This window comes from Malurus melanocephalus, unplaced genomic scaffold (assembly GCF_030028575.1).
Source record: "Malurus melanocephalus ecotype Western Australia unplaced genomic scaffold, MMel_1.1 scaffold_50, whole genome shotgun sequence".
Taxonomy (NCBI): Eukaryota; Metazoa; Chordata; class Aves; order Passeriformes; family Maluridae; genus Malurus; species Malurus melanocephalus.
In genome coordinates this window covers 246,381-262,584 of record NW_026623282.1, presented here as the reverse complement: position 1 = coordinate 262,584, position 16,204 = coordinate 246,381, and positions in this window count along the sequence as shown.

Sequence of the window (16,204 nt, the reverse complement as noted above, 5' to 3'; positions counted from 1 at the left end):
GACATGAAAGCCACTTCCCAAATCTGTGCCTATAGTAAATACCTCAGATTTTTTTACAAAATTTCCAATTATATAATGTGCAATTTTAAATACCTAGCTTAAATGCTACTTCCAAGATAACATTCCATATAGTGTTTAATRTTAATGGCTCTGTTCAAATGAATTCTCCCTAATCTTCCAAAACTGTAGCTGATTTGAAACAAGTGTTTTAGAGATAAAATAGTGTGTTCTAAATATACTAAGTTAATTAAAGATGCTATATAAATAGTACTAGTAAGGTCAGTGTCCTGTCTGTCCTTGCAATATTAATTTATATTTTATCTTTATTTAGTATTAAATTCTGCATCTTTTGCCCTTTGAAATGTCTTCATGCAAAGTGTGTTACTGAGATTAATAACTGYGGAGGCTGCTCCCAAGGCTATGAGTCCTTAGACTCACTGTGAAACCTACAGGCAATGACTTTCTTAAACTATGGTGCTTGCATTAAGAAGGGAAAATAACTTYAGTTCTTCTCTTTAGCTGTTAACAYTTTATAGCTGTGCAACCATGTCATGGTTTGCTCATTTTTCATTTATTCTTTTTCATTCTTGAAATTCCCAGGGGRGAATTTCTAAATCCCTGTTCAAATGTGTCATTGAGTTAGTTATAAAATCTAAATTTATATTCATCTTTGCAATGAATACTAGAATACCTAAGTATTCTYGCTAAGAAAGAGTCAGGTTTCCATTGCTTATTCTAAATAGTCTTTGGAAATGCTTAGATCTATTCAACTGCTCCTTCTGCAACTTTTAACAGAGCTTTAAAATTGATTTTCTTTTTTAGTTATGTCATTAGGATATACTTATATTTATATTCTTAAATATTTATGTTAATTGTATTGTTATCTATGTTCTTCAATATAGATATTTCTCAAATCACTAGTATCTGCAAATGTATTTGAAAGCTGGGAAGACTCGATTTGAGARCATCTGTTCATATGGTAAAGTTCAGCTGCTTCTTTATATAGCTTAATGTCTCTGCTGCAAATATATAAAGATACTTATGAGACCTTTTATTGCACATTTGTGTTGTCTTTTTTTAGCATTATTTTTAAGACTTGCCCCTGTAAGACTTTCGAAATACAGTGCAACTCTACTAGAATTTATTTTCTGTCTTTCATCACAAATTGTGATTTAAAAGAATCAAAGAATCATGCAGTTAACAAGTTTGAGATCATTGAGTCCAACCTGTGACCCAAGACACCCTTGTCAGACCATGGCAATAAGTACCCACATCCAGTCTTAAACAAAAAACATCTTGGAAARAGTTCTTTCATTTATGTATGATATTCTCCCTTAGCATGTGTAGCGTAGTCRAATTGTGCATAGTTTGTGTTTCAAAATAAGAAACTATGCAACTCCTGTAGTTTTAGTCCATCTTTGATTCTCTTCTAAGGCTGGTCATGGGCTCAGAAAAACACTTGAACTTTAGAAATGTGGGGTTATTGCCAAGTGTGCCAAAGTGGATACTCGTTTGTACAAGAACAAAGCAAGAAGGGCCCCAATCTTGCCTAATCTGTGCAAAAGTTCCTATAAAACCAGCCTGCTTCAAGAGGGAGTCCTTTRTGAAATCAGTGAAGGTCCTTGGGAAATTAGTAAAGGGATCAGTCCATGGTGTGCAGCCTTGATTTGTTTGTGATCGTGCTGCTTTGTTGAGATCAAAAATAGGATAAAAGCCCGTGTGCAGAATGCTGCAAAAATCTGGTGTAAAAAGTAGGACAAAGCACTCATCAGCTTTGTATAATTACAGTTGCTTTGTTATAGTACAGTTTGAAAATACRTTTTTATTTAAAATATTTTACTCTTACTGAAAATTAAAATCGAGCAAAACAAATTCTTTTTTGACAAGCCAAATAATTAGGGCTATTTCCCATACACCAGAGTGTTTAGAACAAGGTCAGTTCTCACACTAATTAGTTGTGTGCTTGATTACAGTTCATAACATTTAAATGTAGAAGTCTTCCTGGCAGTCTTATTAGATAGGAAATACACTTGGAATATTACTTCAAAATTTGAACTTGTAACTTTTAAACTGTTTGATCTGGAGATGTTTATGAAGAGTCTGCAGAACCTGACAGAAGCCTACCAGGCAACACAGAGATCAGTGACAGCACGTTGGGTGGAGAAATGACCAAATCAATCAACTTATCCTAGGGACCTTTGGCTTTGGAAGGAGTTGTCTTTAAACAGTTTCTTCCATCAGTGCTTTACATCAATGAAGGGTTTCATGCTGTTTTTCCTTATCAGTTGTGAAGTGGTTAAATTGTGTGCCCTGAATGAAAACGTAATTTGCACATTATTTTCAGTTGGGCAGTATTTCCTCTTTCTATTCTGTAGATGGGGCCTTGAAAGCTGTTTCCTTTGATAAGGCTCCCACCTCAACAAAAGAGAATCCTACTAAGAACAAAATTGATCAGCCTGTCCCTGATGCTGGCTTTGGCAGGTGTCAGCAAGAAGCTGGTGGGTGTGGAGAGGAGTAGAGGAAATAAAAGATCTTATGAGAAAAAAGATAATATGAGAAAGAAATAAATAGCTTACAAAAATGTAGAAATTTCCGAATGTTTTCCTACATAGCAATATAAAACTTCGGACACCTGCATRTCGTGCAACATAAAAGTGTTCTGAATGGCACTGGGTATTTATTCTGTGTAACAGTCGTAATCTTCAGAATCCACTGCATGAAGATTACGGGCTGCATGCGTGGCTTGATGTAAAAAACCCCTGGAAATAATTGTAAATGTACTTTGCCATTAAAAAGCAGATCAATTGCATTCATTTCCTATATTGTAGGAAAGTGTAGAAGTTGGCTGCTAATTACAAATAAAAATGTAGCATTTTTTTAGCCTTCCAGTCTTCAGGTTTGAGTTTATTTTAGGGATTAAGCTGGAAGAGGTTTGGAAGCAAGCCAAGTGTCTGTGGTGTTACTGACAGTGGTTTTAGACTTTGTCAAAGCATCCAGTCCAAAGAATGGATCTCCGTCTTCTTGCACCTCTAAAACAAATCCAAGTGGATTCTCAGTTTTTTTTCAGTCTACCTTGTCCTTTGTTGTATTGCTTTTTCCCATTATACAGCTAATTTTTCATGGAAAACTCAGCTCTTGGTTGGCCATATTGTAAGAGGGAAGACATGTCAGAAACTGGTTAGCTTTAGTTTGGGGATTTTTGTGATTTTTTTCGCATYAGCAGCATATAGTTTCTGTCTTGTAAATTGTGTTTGTGAGAAGAAATTTTTCCCTGATCCTGCAAACCTGAGAATTATACTGTGAAGTGTGAGGCCAGTAAAAAGTACAATTTAGTAWGAGACAATAAAAATCGTATGATGCTTATAATGCTTATATGGCTAATCTATAATATCTCAGTATTATTGGAGAATAAAAATAAAGAAGCAAAGCCAGAGCAAAATTCAATACTGATGTTTCTAAATTCCAAGAAATGCTAATATTTTAAAACAGTAGTATAGATGGTGTTGTACTAGATGACCTTTGAAAATAATTTTCAACTCAATTTTAAACAGTGCTCATTGAGTTGTTTTTTTTTTTAAATATAATTTTAATTAGCAACTACATTTGCCATTTGATACTGTGGAATTGGTCTCTCTTATTTTGGTACAGAATAAGTAATTAATGATTCATCTGTTCTTATAGCTAGCCAATTTATATTTTATGTTGCCAGCTGGTTTATGATATGTCAGAGAGAYAGATAAAGGTATCATGGGTGTACTACATGAAAAATACAGATTTTTTCTACTGGTACATAGACACAAACTAATCAGAAASTGGAATTATGACCTTGCATTACTGAAGATATTATGAACACTGCATGTTCTGAAAAATTTGAGAAACAGATAGCTCGTAAGCARAAAAGACAAGAGCATATCCACAAATGAGTGGACAGTTCTGTAACTGGAAATGGAATATTAAGTTACTCACCAGTTTTATTTTTACTGGCCCCCTTAACTGGATTGTCAATGTCATATGTTGGAGGTACTTATGTTACTGGGTGTTCTCTTTAATTTTATCATTTTTACTGTGTCAGCTTTTATTATCATTAACAACTAGGCTCACAGACKCAATTGTGTCCCAGCAGGATTTCAGATTATTCCTCAAATTACAGCAATTTGTCATKATGTCAATGTTTTTTAACCTATAACCCTAGGTTACCTATGGAGGCTGCAGAGCCTGGATTTCACATGCCACAGATTCAATTTATATTGTGTGTAAACAATTACAGGACCTCACAAACAAACAAAAGGCAGCCAAAGTCAAAACGAAAGGTCASAGTCTAGCTTGTCATGGATCCATTCTAATTGGATTTTTTTTTTTTCCAAAAGGAATATAGGCAATGCAATTGCATCGGCTCTTGGCCATRAAATGTAGAGGTGAGTTAGGCTCTTGTTAATGGCAGAACCTTTACTGGTGGTGGCAGGAACAGAATATTTAAAAACCGCTGTTGCAGCAATTATTTCTCATTATATGTGACAGTATGTGGGACTGTAAAAGTTTTCGTGAGTTCTGATGGTATTGGAAGAGAGAAACAAGAAAAACTGTCTTGGAGATGGAAGAATGTTTTAATTCGGGAAGACTCAAAGCTGGGGAAGGGAAGGGAAGGGAAGGGAAGGGAAGGGAAGGGAAGGGAAGGGAAGGGAAGGGGAGTGACTGTTCATCCTCTGGGAGCTCATGTGAGTCCTCGATGCTGGGGAATGTGGGAATGGGAGGTCTGAGAGCCCTGAGCCAGCCCTGCTGCCTGTGGTAGCCTGAGCTGTCTTACAGGAGCCAGCAGGGCTGGTGTTTGCCCACACCAACAAGCTGTAGGACAACTCAGCTGCACAGTGGAGTTTGGGGCAAATTTGCCATCTTCACATAATGTGTGTGAGGTGTGGGAGGGTCAGATGGAGAAGTGGATTGTTAAGTGCAATGTAGAAGTGCAAGTTCTTTGTTCTCTTTTTATTCCTTTGTTACTATTTCAACTATTGCCACCATATGTTGACCTGCTTGTTTATACTTGAGCTTTGCCTGTAACCATGTGATCTTATAGAATAAACAGTTTAGTGTGCTTCCTCTGAAATGATACTGTATGAAATTAYTGGTCTATTCATGTGTTTCCTGGTGAACTTGAAAACATCCCATCATAGGCACAAATAAAAGATAAATMTTCCTGGTTTTTATAGATTAATTGAATAATTAAGAAACCAGTCTTAATTACTGTCCCWAGGAGTTATAGAAATTACACTTCTAAGGGTGCTACTAAGGAAATCTTTAGATAAATTTCTTTAAATAGAACTATGCAAATTGCATAGTGCCAGAGGTTTCTGCTACATCTTATTTGAAAGGTTTTTTTTTTAAATATAGCTATATGTTGAAATTTTAAAAAGTTCTTAACTGACATGAGGATGAGACTTATGGTTARATACTAAACAGTGCTTAGGTATATACTTAAATATTGAATAAATGTAATCAAGCYCGTAGGATGCCTATTTGTGGAACTGGCTAAATTTACCAGGTYGTTCCAATTTTTCCACTGAGTTTCTGAAAATAAGAAAGCTCAAGACAGGCTTAGAGTATTTCTTGCATGCATACATTTAGCCTCACAGAAAATGCAACTGTATTTTCTTTTCATTATRTTTTTGACACTGTGTTAATGTGGGTTAGCTTTGATGGAGGGGSTGTGCAGCAGTGTTATCTGGCAAGGAAGAAGTCTCATTTTACAAGGGGWTAGGATTTTTTAAAAGCTTATACAGGTCAACAGTGTTTATGGGCAAAGCAGAGCAACAACAACAAAAAATCAGTGGCACTTAGCAATGGGATAATCAGAACAAGTCAGGATCACGGGCAGTGTCAGCAATCAGACTGTGAGGCAGGTTCTGATGAGATAAGAATGGYAGTGGGGGTGTTGCTGGGGAATTCTGTAACTAAAGAGATTACATAAATGACAGTGGATATGAGGAACAGCCTATTGTCATTAGCATATGTAATTTCATCTCCTTCTCTGRAGATACTCARAAGYTGTCTGGATGCAATCCYGGTACTGTGCTYRTGGGGACCCTGCTTGAGCAGGGAGGTTGGACCAGGTGACCTCCAGTGCTCCCTTCCAACCTTAACCATTCTATGATTCTGTAATTCTGTGATTATGGTGGACACCTTTACTTTCAGGTGTTTATGCCCTCCCAAACCATAAGATACATCAACCCCCTCTCCGAAACCTTACAGCTGGCACTCATGGCATGAAGGACGGAAGGACATCCCTCCTGGTGTATCAGGGTTTTTCAGAAAAAAAACCTTGATGTCTCTACAAAATGTCAGTTTTCTGCTGCTGGTGTCTGCAGTGTTGATCCTTGTCTGCTGTGCCCACCTTGCTGACTTTTGAATTTACCTTTATTTCTGCCAAACTGCCATAACCAAGGTCACTTCCCTGATTTCCCAGCTATTCACTTCTTGTTTCACTGCTTCCATTCCAGGTCTCAGATCGCTGGCTGCTGTGCCTTTAGGTATGGTGTCTCATAGCTGGTTTTCTTCATGCCTCCCCAGGTAGTTGTTCCTTGAAGCTCAGAGACATCATTCTCTTTGATTTATAATTGTCTTAAGCATACCGTTATTGCATTACTTTTCCCATGCTTTGGTCTTTGCATTGCGCTGGCTCAGCAGTTCATTAGTTGAAATTAGTTCATTCTCTTACAGACTCCAGATGTGTTAAAACCTAGTATTTATGCCTGCTCAGCAACTGTGTTAATCCCTGTCTARCTGTAAGTAAGGTTAAATATAATTTTGCAGAGTTCAGCAAAAATTGTGCAATTAAGTGGCCATCCCTCCCCTTCTTTTTTGCTAAAGTGGTTGGTGATCTTGGTTTTGCTWAGCAGGACTTTCTTCTCCAACAGCAAGTTATGCTGGGGCATTTTGACCTCTGTTGGGTGAGGGCCCCTGGCTTCCCCTTTGCCAAGCTGAATTTTCTCTTACATATTGTTACATGTAGCTATGGTTCCAGATCCTGTTTGGATGACTGTTTCTCTTTTACATAAACTAATTGCCAGTGCAAAAACTTGTAACTGACCACAGGTTTGGGTCAAATAGTCCCAGATTTCCTGGCTATGGTGAGCATCTCCATCACAAAGACACAAATGGGATAATTTCTGGTTCTACAAAGAGTAAGTTTTTTTTATTAATGCCTGGTGCAACTTTAGCAGGGGATAAGGTAAATGTCCATATCCAGAATTTCTTTCTCTTGAACTAGAAGGAAATGATGCTGTATTTCCCATATGACTTAGCAGCACACAATTATGTGATAGGGTAAGACTGTCTCCCATTCTTTTCAGTGTCACCAACTATTAGGACTATATTGATACTGAGAGTGATATATCGGCAAGCAATCTCCTTTGTGACCTTATTTGAGACCTCTAAGTTCTGGAAAGGCTGTGTGAATGTTTGTGTTTAGTGTTCCTGGGTGCTGTTTCCAGGGAGTTCCCCCCTGAGTGGGMAGTTTCCACACTGGGTAGGCAGAACATTTCACCCCGTGTTTCCAGATTCTCCTTGGGGCCAGGCATCTCTGTTGTTTTCATTTTCATTAATTTGTAAGTGCTTAGTCCTTCATTAAGTTGCAAAATCAATTAATAGCTTTYCACTTGTACTCTTCCTTGTAAGTTTTCCTATAATTTAATTTGCACTTACTGTGTTTTGAGTCAAAATAAAACCAATTTCATTTGATGTTTGTGTTTCCATTACTTCGAACTTATTCCTGCAGGAGTCTTCTCATTCATTGTTTACCTTGGAATTCTCAAATTCCAATGTCAGATCACCTCTATGGTTTGTTCTGTTTTTCTGAATTTTGTTTGCTGCTGTTGGTAGGAGGATGGCTAGAAGTGGAGCAGAACTTTTAGGTGTATTTGCTTTTTACTGCTATGTAGTATGGGATCTCATACTCCTCAATTTTTTTGGTTTAATTTGTTTTGGAAACTTTTAATGTCATTCAGTACCAGCCTGCTTTCTATATTTCTTCATACAAATTACTATTTTTTTTTTCTCATACCATTGAATGCTTGCTTATGTTTTTGTTTACTGTGGGTTGATGAGGTTTTATTCATTTTTAATAGCTTGAATTTATTTTTAGCTTTTGTTTTTACAAGTAAGTGTTTTTTTCAGAAATTTCATCTCTTACAGCAGGTGCTGCMTTTGTTACTGTACGTCAGATGCTATAGAGTTTAAATATTTGGATGATCTGGAGACTAACAGCAAAATCACTGTTTATATTGACACAACTAATTTTTTGAGAGATTCTTTCCTCTTGAGGCTGTCTCGGCAATATTGCAGTAAATATTATGTACAAGAAGAAAAATTAGCACTGTATCTTTCCTAGAACAGCTTTTTGTTGTGCTTTTTTGTTTGCCCTGTGGCCCAGGATGGCTGGGATCTGCAGGTGCTTTGAATGGTTGGATTTGAATGTCACCTTAGTTATTGTAGAACACAGAAACAGGAAACTACTCATTGTGGTGTGAGGTAGTGCTGGAGAAAAAGCTGCCTGCTTTATACCTATCTGAATTAATTAATCACATTGGTGACAGCAATGTCCTGTCAGGTGCCATGTCRTTATTCTGCAGTCTTGAGGAAATCACTGTCTTTTGGGCTAAGTTCCCTTCAAAGCTGTCATCTTTGTATGACTGTGTGTAGAATTCAAAAACAGTAATAAATGATCCTGTATGTTCAATTTATGCAACAGACTTGTTATGTGCAAGATTTATTTCTGAATTATTATTACCTGAAATATTTTGAGGTCTGAAATAGCAAAATGTTAGGAAGAATGTCTACGGTTTGCATTTTAGTGTGAGAATAAGTACAATCTGCTAGATTGATTTGATTTTAATTATTTTTTAAGTCTGAAATCTCATAGAACCATAAAATACTAAGAGGTTGGAATGGGCCTTACATATCATAGTCCCAAACCCTTCTKCCCACTAGACCAGGTTGCTCAAKGCYTTACCCAACCTGGCCTTGAACGCTGCCAGGGTTGGGACATTGACAGTCTCCCTGGGAAACCTGTTCCAGTGCTSAAACACCCTCACAGTAAAAGATCTCTTTGTAGTATCTAACCTAAATTTCTCCTCTTTCAATTTGCACCCTTTTCAATTTGCACCAAATTGCACCCACATTTACTCCTTGTCCTTTCACTMCAGTTCCTGAAAAATATTTTAGAGGTGTTAAAAATTCTCAGTCAGCTTCTGCTATTTTATGATAGGCCATGGTACTTAAAAGAATTTCCTGTCTCCTCACTTGATCTTGTGAAGAAAGTTTGTTTCTTTGTACTTGCTTTGATCTCTTTCTTCTGGATTTTTTTTTCTGTTGAAGTTATTCAAGCTCCATCTCTTGAGATTTCTGTGTCTTATTGGCTTAATCTTTTCAGAATGCTGAGTTTTGGAAGCTGTTTTAGAAACTGTTTTTCTTTCTCCATGGTTTGACTGTGTAGTAGCCTGACCACCCAGATGYTGCACCAGGGTACTGCTGAAATGTGTTTTGGTCTGTTGCTACTCAGGAAGGATGAACATGACCCTTAGCATGGGTTTGACTGTTCTCATTTCCTTTTCTCCCTCTGTTCCCAATTCCTTTCTTGGATAAGTATGCTCTCAAATATGCCTATACAGAGTAAAGGAGTTCTGACAGTGCCTGTATCCCTGCTATAAATTTCTTTTTCAGGCCTCTTACTCGTCTGTGTTTAATAGCAACATTCCTCTGGATTTTCCAGTGCCATCAAGTGACTATTTTATAATTATTTCAYACCATGTAAAATGTGTTTATTTAGTCTCTTTCCATTCTCAGCAGGCTTCATGTCCCACTCCAGAGCCTGACACCTACAGAAGTTATTTGAGATGTGGGTCATCTTGTCTTAGGGTATGAAGTGAGTTTGGCAATTGCAGCCTGGCCTGGCTGTGCAGTGATAGGGCTTGTCTGGAGAGCGTTTGTGACAGGATTTTGGGTGACTCACCGTGGGGACAGCACACAGCTCTGTCCTGAGGCTCCACTGCTGTGACAGTCCCCWTCAGCAGCCTCTGGCACTGTGTGCACTGATGCTGTGATCTGTTCATCATGAACAGCCACTAAAACATTTCCCTCATGATTTCCAGCCCTTTCCAGCAGGACTTTAACTATCCTCCTACTACTGTTTTGAAAATTCGTAATTTTTTAGTAGTGTGGATAGATTTTCTGCTTTTTGCGAGCAAAAAAAAAAAGAACATAAAAATTTTAGTTCGAATAAACTCTATGCAGCCTGATTTTATAGGCTTGCATGTGGAGACATACTTCTAAAGAGTTTTTCTCCCCTGAACAGCAGGAGAACATGGTAGTGAGCTTGACTGATGTTGCAGGGTAATGTGGAGAGGATGCTGTCACAGGSTGTCCCTTTGGAGAGAAAAGTGACCCATACACACCAAACAGCAGTAACAAAATACATGCTGTCTTGTTCGTTAGGTATGAGGCAACACGCAAGTGATGCTATATGTATTTGAGTTAATTAACACTAAAACTGAACTAAATTAGCAAAATTAGTAGTATTCTTTCTCCAGCATATAATGCAAGGATATGAAACCTAACATAATATTTCTTGTTTRGAATATATTTRTATTTGTATTARCATTTCAATTTGAGAAACTTGAGAGCAGAGTAACCTCTGTAGAAAGTTAAAGGCTAAGTTGGAAGCATTTGTTTCAACACTTGTCTTCAGCCCTGCTTTCTTCCTCAGGCCCTATTTTTCTTTGTCCACCAGRGTCCCTGGCTCGCTTGGCACAGTGACAGGCCCTGTCACTGAGAGGTTTTCTATGTGAGACTCATCTTGAAGTATTCTCCTATTTTTTTTTTCTTTTACTGTGATGTTGTTGGTACTGGAGTAAATAATCTGCATCATGTTTTAGAGGACACAGAAGCTTGTTTTAGAAACAAATGAGCTTCCTTAGTGTCTCATAAAYATCAGCATTGCTCAAGGGTCTTGCATCAGTCTCCATGATGACTGCAGTAGAGAAGACAGTGTTTATGATCTTGTTAGTTTTGGTTTAAATAGTCAAGRCAGTGGAAGAGTGAAAATGAATAAGAAAATAAATGATGTGGCTAAAGCCTCACAGATGGCATTAGTGCTTGTTTTTTTTTATTCTTCATCCTGTGCTCTTTCCCTTAGACCACTCTTCCCATTCCTGCTGCAGTCATTGAATAGGCTTAACCTCCACATTAGTAAGTTCTGGGAAAACTTCCAGCATCTCCTTTTGGCATCTTTTGTCGCTTCTTTCTGCTTTTCCTTCCCCTATGATTTTGCAGTCTTGCTTTCCATCTCTTGCTAAATCTGCTGAAATCTGTTAGAGTATTCTGAAATTTGCCAAAATAAAACTTGCCCCTAGAGTGTGCAGAACTCATTCCTGGAATTTGTTCATGATCTTTTTACCTKCTTCCTTGAGCTCACTAGCTAATTGGTTGCAGCACTTGTTTTAGATGTGATTTTAAACCACAAAAGGACCAGACAAAGATCACTGTGGCTGTTTCTAATACAGCTCCAGCTCTTTGGCTGCAGGCTTGCTCTGGGCAGATTCAGACCAGTCAGCAGGAAACGGTTTATGTTTCCAAATCCTTCCTTTCTTCGTAGGGAACACCTGAAAGCAGTGCCCAATGTGCCAGACTGGATTAGCATATCATTATGGAGCACAGAGAGGGTCGTGGTGTGCAGCTGCTGTGGTAGAGTGGGGAAATCTCCATTCCAGCCAGACTGGTGCAGGGGCCCTGGAGGGGAACTTATATCACAGAGGGGCATCCTGGGGCCACAGGAGTGTCACAGCTCAGGGCATCTCTTCTGCTTCAGGGAAATTTCTTGCAAGAACCCTTATGTCCAAATATCCTGGCTGCATTCTCTCAGTTTGTAAAAATCATTAAATCAGGCCCAGAGCCCTTCTTATCGATTAGTTTCACCACTCTCATCAGCACACCACAGAAAAATAAGAGCAAAACTGCCTGCTCCTGTGTGAAAAACTGTGAATGTGGTGTGTATTCTGTTCATCCCATGCTCTGGMTTTCTGCAAACCTAAAAGTGGCACTGACTCAGCCCAGGATCCTTATGCAACGTTCACCCCAACAGAGAGGGTGAAAGACATTGACGGAAGTTGGCTTCTGTAATTTAAATTACTCGATAATAACTTTTAATTGCTTGCCTTCCAGAAATACCAGCTGCTGGGAGGCATTAGCTTTGCTCTGAGTCTGGAATATGTAGGCTAAAAATAAATTACTTCTTCTGGGCAGGTGTTATTTTTAGATTTAACACAGCAAAAGATAGTGTGTTGAAGAAACTTCCCCCTTTTGAATAATGACATATTTTTCCAATTGTGATAGCAGCCATTAGTTTTTTCAAAATTGTCTACATCACAGTTTTAAATATTAAATGACTGAAGACTGTGTAGCAAAATATGAATTAAATGCTATAAGATTCTAAACGATTACTTTTGAGGTGTTAGAATAAGACAAAATTAATTTTTACTTGAAAGCTATGATTGATATAATTTTTCTTCTRTTGCTTTTTATGTTGGCTTTTGGCAGTATCTATTTGCTTTTGTTTAGCTTTCAGAAATAAAAAAAAAAAGGAACTGCATGGTAGTGGTGTACATTAGGTCATATCGGCYATTAAATAAATACAAGAAGGACTTCAGAAATGTATGGGAATGCAGATATGTATTTTTAAAGCAAACTGTTGCCAGAGTAATTTATGATACTTTCATTAATATCACAAAGCCATTAGCTTAATTCCTTTGCTCTAATAAGCTGTACTTGAATGACTTCAAAATAAGCAGTGATGGAAAGGTGTTTGTGCTGTTGGTCCCTTAATCACTCGTGGGGTGAGTTCCCTCCAAGGCACAGAACTCATGCTTTTGTCTCTGCCATCAGGGCTGAACTGGTTTTAAACTCTAACTTGTTTAAGGTTAGTTTGGGTCAACCTTAGCTGCTGCAATTTGGAGTGTAGATCAGCTCTCAAATATAGGGGAGGGCAYGATTCAGAGTGAATTTTCATTCTGGACAGCAGTGGTAAGAAAGGAAAGAGAGCAGAGAAAGCTACTGTTTTAAAGTTAGCATTTTCAGATAGTGAGAAGAAAGCTATACCAGCTCAAGGGAGTGAATTTTCTGTCTTATACCTGGCTGGGAGCTCTGAGTCCCTTCCCTGTCAAGCTGAGTAGAGCTGGAGGAAAACAAAGGCAGGAGCATTTCGTCACATTGTAATTCCTTGTTGCTTTGTCCTTTTAAATGAAAGCGCCAGTATTTTGAACAGAAGTGTGACTGTACTATACAACCTTATTTTTGCAGACATTATGAATAAATAAATGAACAGCAAAACTAATTTGCTGATGGTTTAACTGGAGAAGTCAGCAGCAGAGCATTTTACATTTCTGTATTTATGCAAAAAGGGAGAAAACATCTGGCTTATAAATATTTTTTGTTGGTGAGCAAATTCAGATGCAATGAGCTACAATTGTCATATTTTGTTGTATTTTTTTTTTTTCTGCAGCTGACTAATGGTATGTGTTACCTTACTTGAAGATGCAAAACGTTGCACTGTTTCACACAGTTTGCAGATATCAGGATTTGGTTAGAAGCAAATGCTGCCAAAGCTCTTAAAATCTCCTCTGATGTCACAAACATTAAATTAAGGTAACATTTTAAGATAGTCTTATTTTGATAAAATTTGTGCAACTTCTAAGGATTCTTTTTACTGCCACAATGCTTTAAATCTCTTGTTTTTTGAAAATAATTAAATTTCTGCACCTATTCAAAATTCAGCTTTATTTCACTTAAAGCCACTGTATTTTACTAAATGAAATGCARAATGATCTGTATAGGAAAAGTTAAGTTAGACAAAGAAAATGTTCAAGTATTCTACTACTATTTCTTTCAATTGCAGTTAAAAACTCTTCTAATTAAGRTGGAGTGATGAATTCAGGGGTAGTAAAATAGAGACTTGGAGTACCTGCTGATGTTCTATTTCAGATATTGAGAGTTTTAATTATTAAAGGTTATGTCTCTTAGCCTCTGCCAAAGCTAAATAGAGGCTCTTTAGGAAAATGTGTCTAAGAAAACATAAATGTTCTGCGGGAGCAAACCAGGATGTCAGGTATTCAACTGGTGTTTATAAACAGGATTACACAGTGACCTTCAGGACAAATTGCCTTCTAATGCCTAATTCCTCCCGCTCTTCTGCTGCAGAGCTTCCTGCTGGAAATGCAATGAGCAAACATGATCAACAGTCATTYGGCCAAAGATTTGTTTTCATCTTCTTCAGTTCCTTACTGTTAGACTACCCTGCTACCAAACCTTGCTTTCTCAATTCCGTTTATATAATAACTTTTTGGTTTGTTGATTGGTTGGTTGACTGTTTTTTTTTGTTTTGTTTTTCCTTCTACCTTCTCCTTTCTCCAATTCTTCTGCCCAAAACTCTGATAAATGAAGGTTTATTCCTCTCTTTAAATAATTTCTCCTGCTGTCCTGTGAGATTTTTCTCCTCCTGGCACAGATCCACTTTTTGTTTGTTGTGCTCCTTTTAACTCTTCTTTTACTGACACCCACAGTCTGTATTGGCATCTGCSTCATGTCTGCTCTTCTCTTTTACTTTCCTCCTTGACCTGCTGGCCAGTTCTCCTCCTTTTATACCTACGCTCGTTTATTCTTGTTATGCAGTTATTTTTCAGCCTCTTGAATCCAGTTTATTGCTGCTCTCCAGTCTCTAATGACCACCTTTTGAAGAAAGCTCTAAACAGGACTCCATCCTCATTACTGACTCACTGTTTACTTAAATGTTGCTGCTGATCTGTACGCAGCTCCTCTATTTTATAGTTTACTTATGAATTCTTTAAGATAGGACACTTTTTTTCTGTTTGTACTATATTCAGCTCACTTAGAGGGTTGTTTATGAGTAGAATTGTGGACTACTATCAAAGTCCAAATAAGTGATACATTTTTGATTAAAGCTTCCTTCCTCACCACCCTTTCCCTGGATATTTGACCAGATCCAATTATGTAGGTTATAGGTGGGATTGATAATAAGCAGCATTTTAAAAGGGCACAACTAGTTATCTGCAAATGTTGGCTCACAAATTTGCCTTGTGCTACAAATTTAGAGCAGAGTTTTGCTAATCTTTCTCATGTGAACTGACCTACTTAAGTCAGTGGAGTGCTAATATTTGCCACACAGTAAGGATTTGGCTYGTAATCTTAGGGAAAGCATTTGCATTCACACTGGGAATATTGTCTAGTGTTTTAGTTAAAGGCTTCCTCCTCATTCCAATCTTCCTTATTTTTTTTTTAACTTAAAAATAGGAAGAACAAGGTAAGTGTGATTTGACCCAGATGTGATGTCTAAGGAAGTTGTCTATGAACAACTTGTCTATGAACTTACTCGAACAGTGACGGCAGAAAATTATCTCTGGATGGGAGTTACTATTTTGACTTTACAAAAAAAGTCCACTTGGCTCCTAGGAAAAATGAAAACACCTCTAACTGCTTAAATTACACGTAACAAATAACAGGTATAGGTTTAAAATGACAGACCCYAGAATTTGTAAAGTTTGAACTCACTGAGGACAAATAAAGAGCAGTTATTGGTGAGTTTACATGGAAGAACAGGAACAAGAAAGGCAGAATTCTCTCAACCACTCTAGAAATTACAGACAACTTGGTGACAGAAATTTTGAGGTATTTACAAAGAAAATATTTCCAGTGGGTTTTTTTTGCAGACTGTCAAGACTTTTTTGAGATTGTACTCATCATTCCCATAATTTATTATCTATTTATTTTCAATAATACATTTCTATATAATACATTTTCTTGGAAAAGAGATGTTAATTTTCTGTGCATTTGCAGATAGAAGTTGTTCCTATACCTTTTTACTCAAATGTGTTGCTTGATTTCTGGTATCAAATACCCTGCAAGGTGACATTTCCTTCAGTTTTAGCAGTCATCACAGGAGGAAGCTTCTCAGTGTTACCTACAGAGGGGAATGCACACTCTATAATACATCAGGAACAAAAGGAAGGCTAAGGAGAACCTCCATTGTGTATTGGATGCAGGGGGAAACAGAGTGACAAAGAATGAGGAAAAGGAAGAAGTTCTAAATGCCATCTTTGCCTCAATCTTTAGTAGTAAGGCCAGTTGTTCTTGGGTACCCTTGATCTGG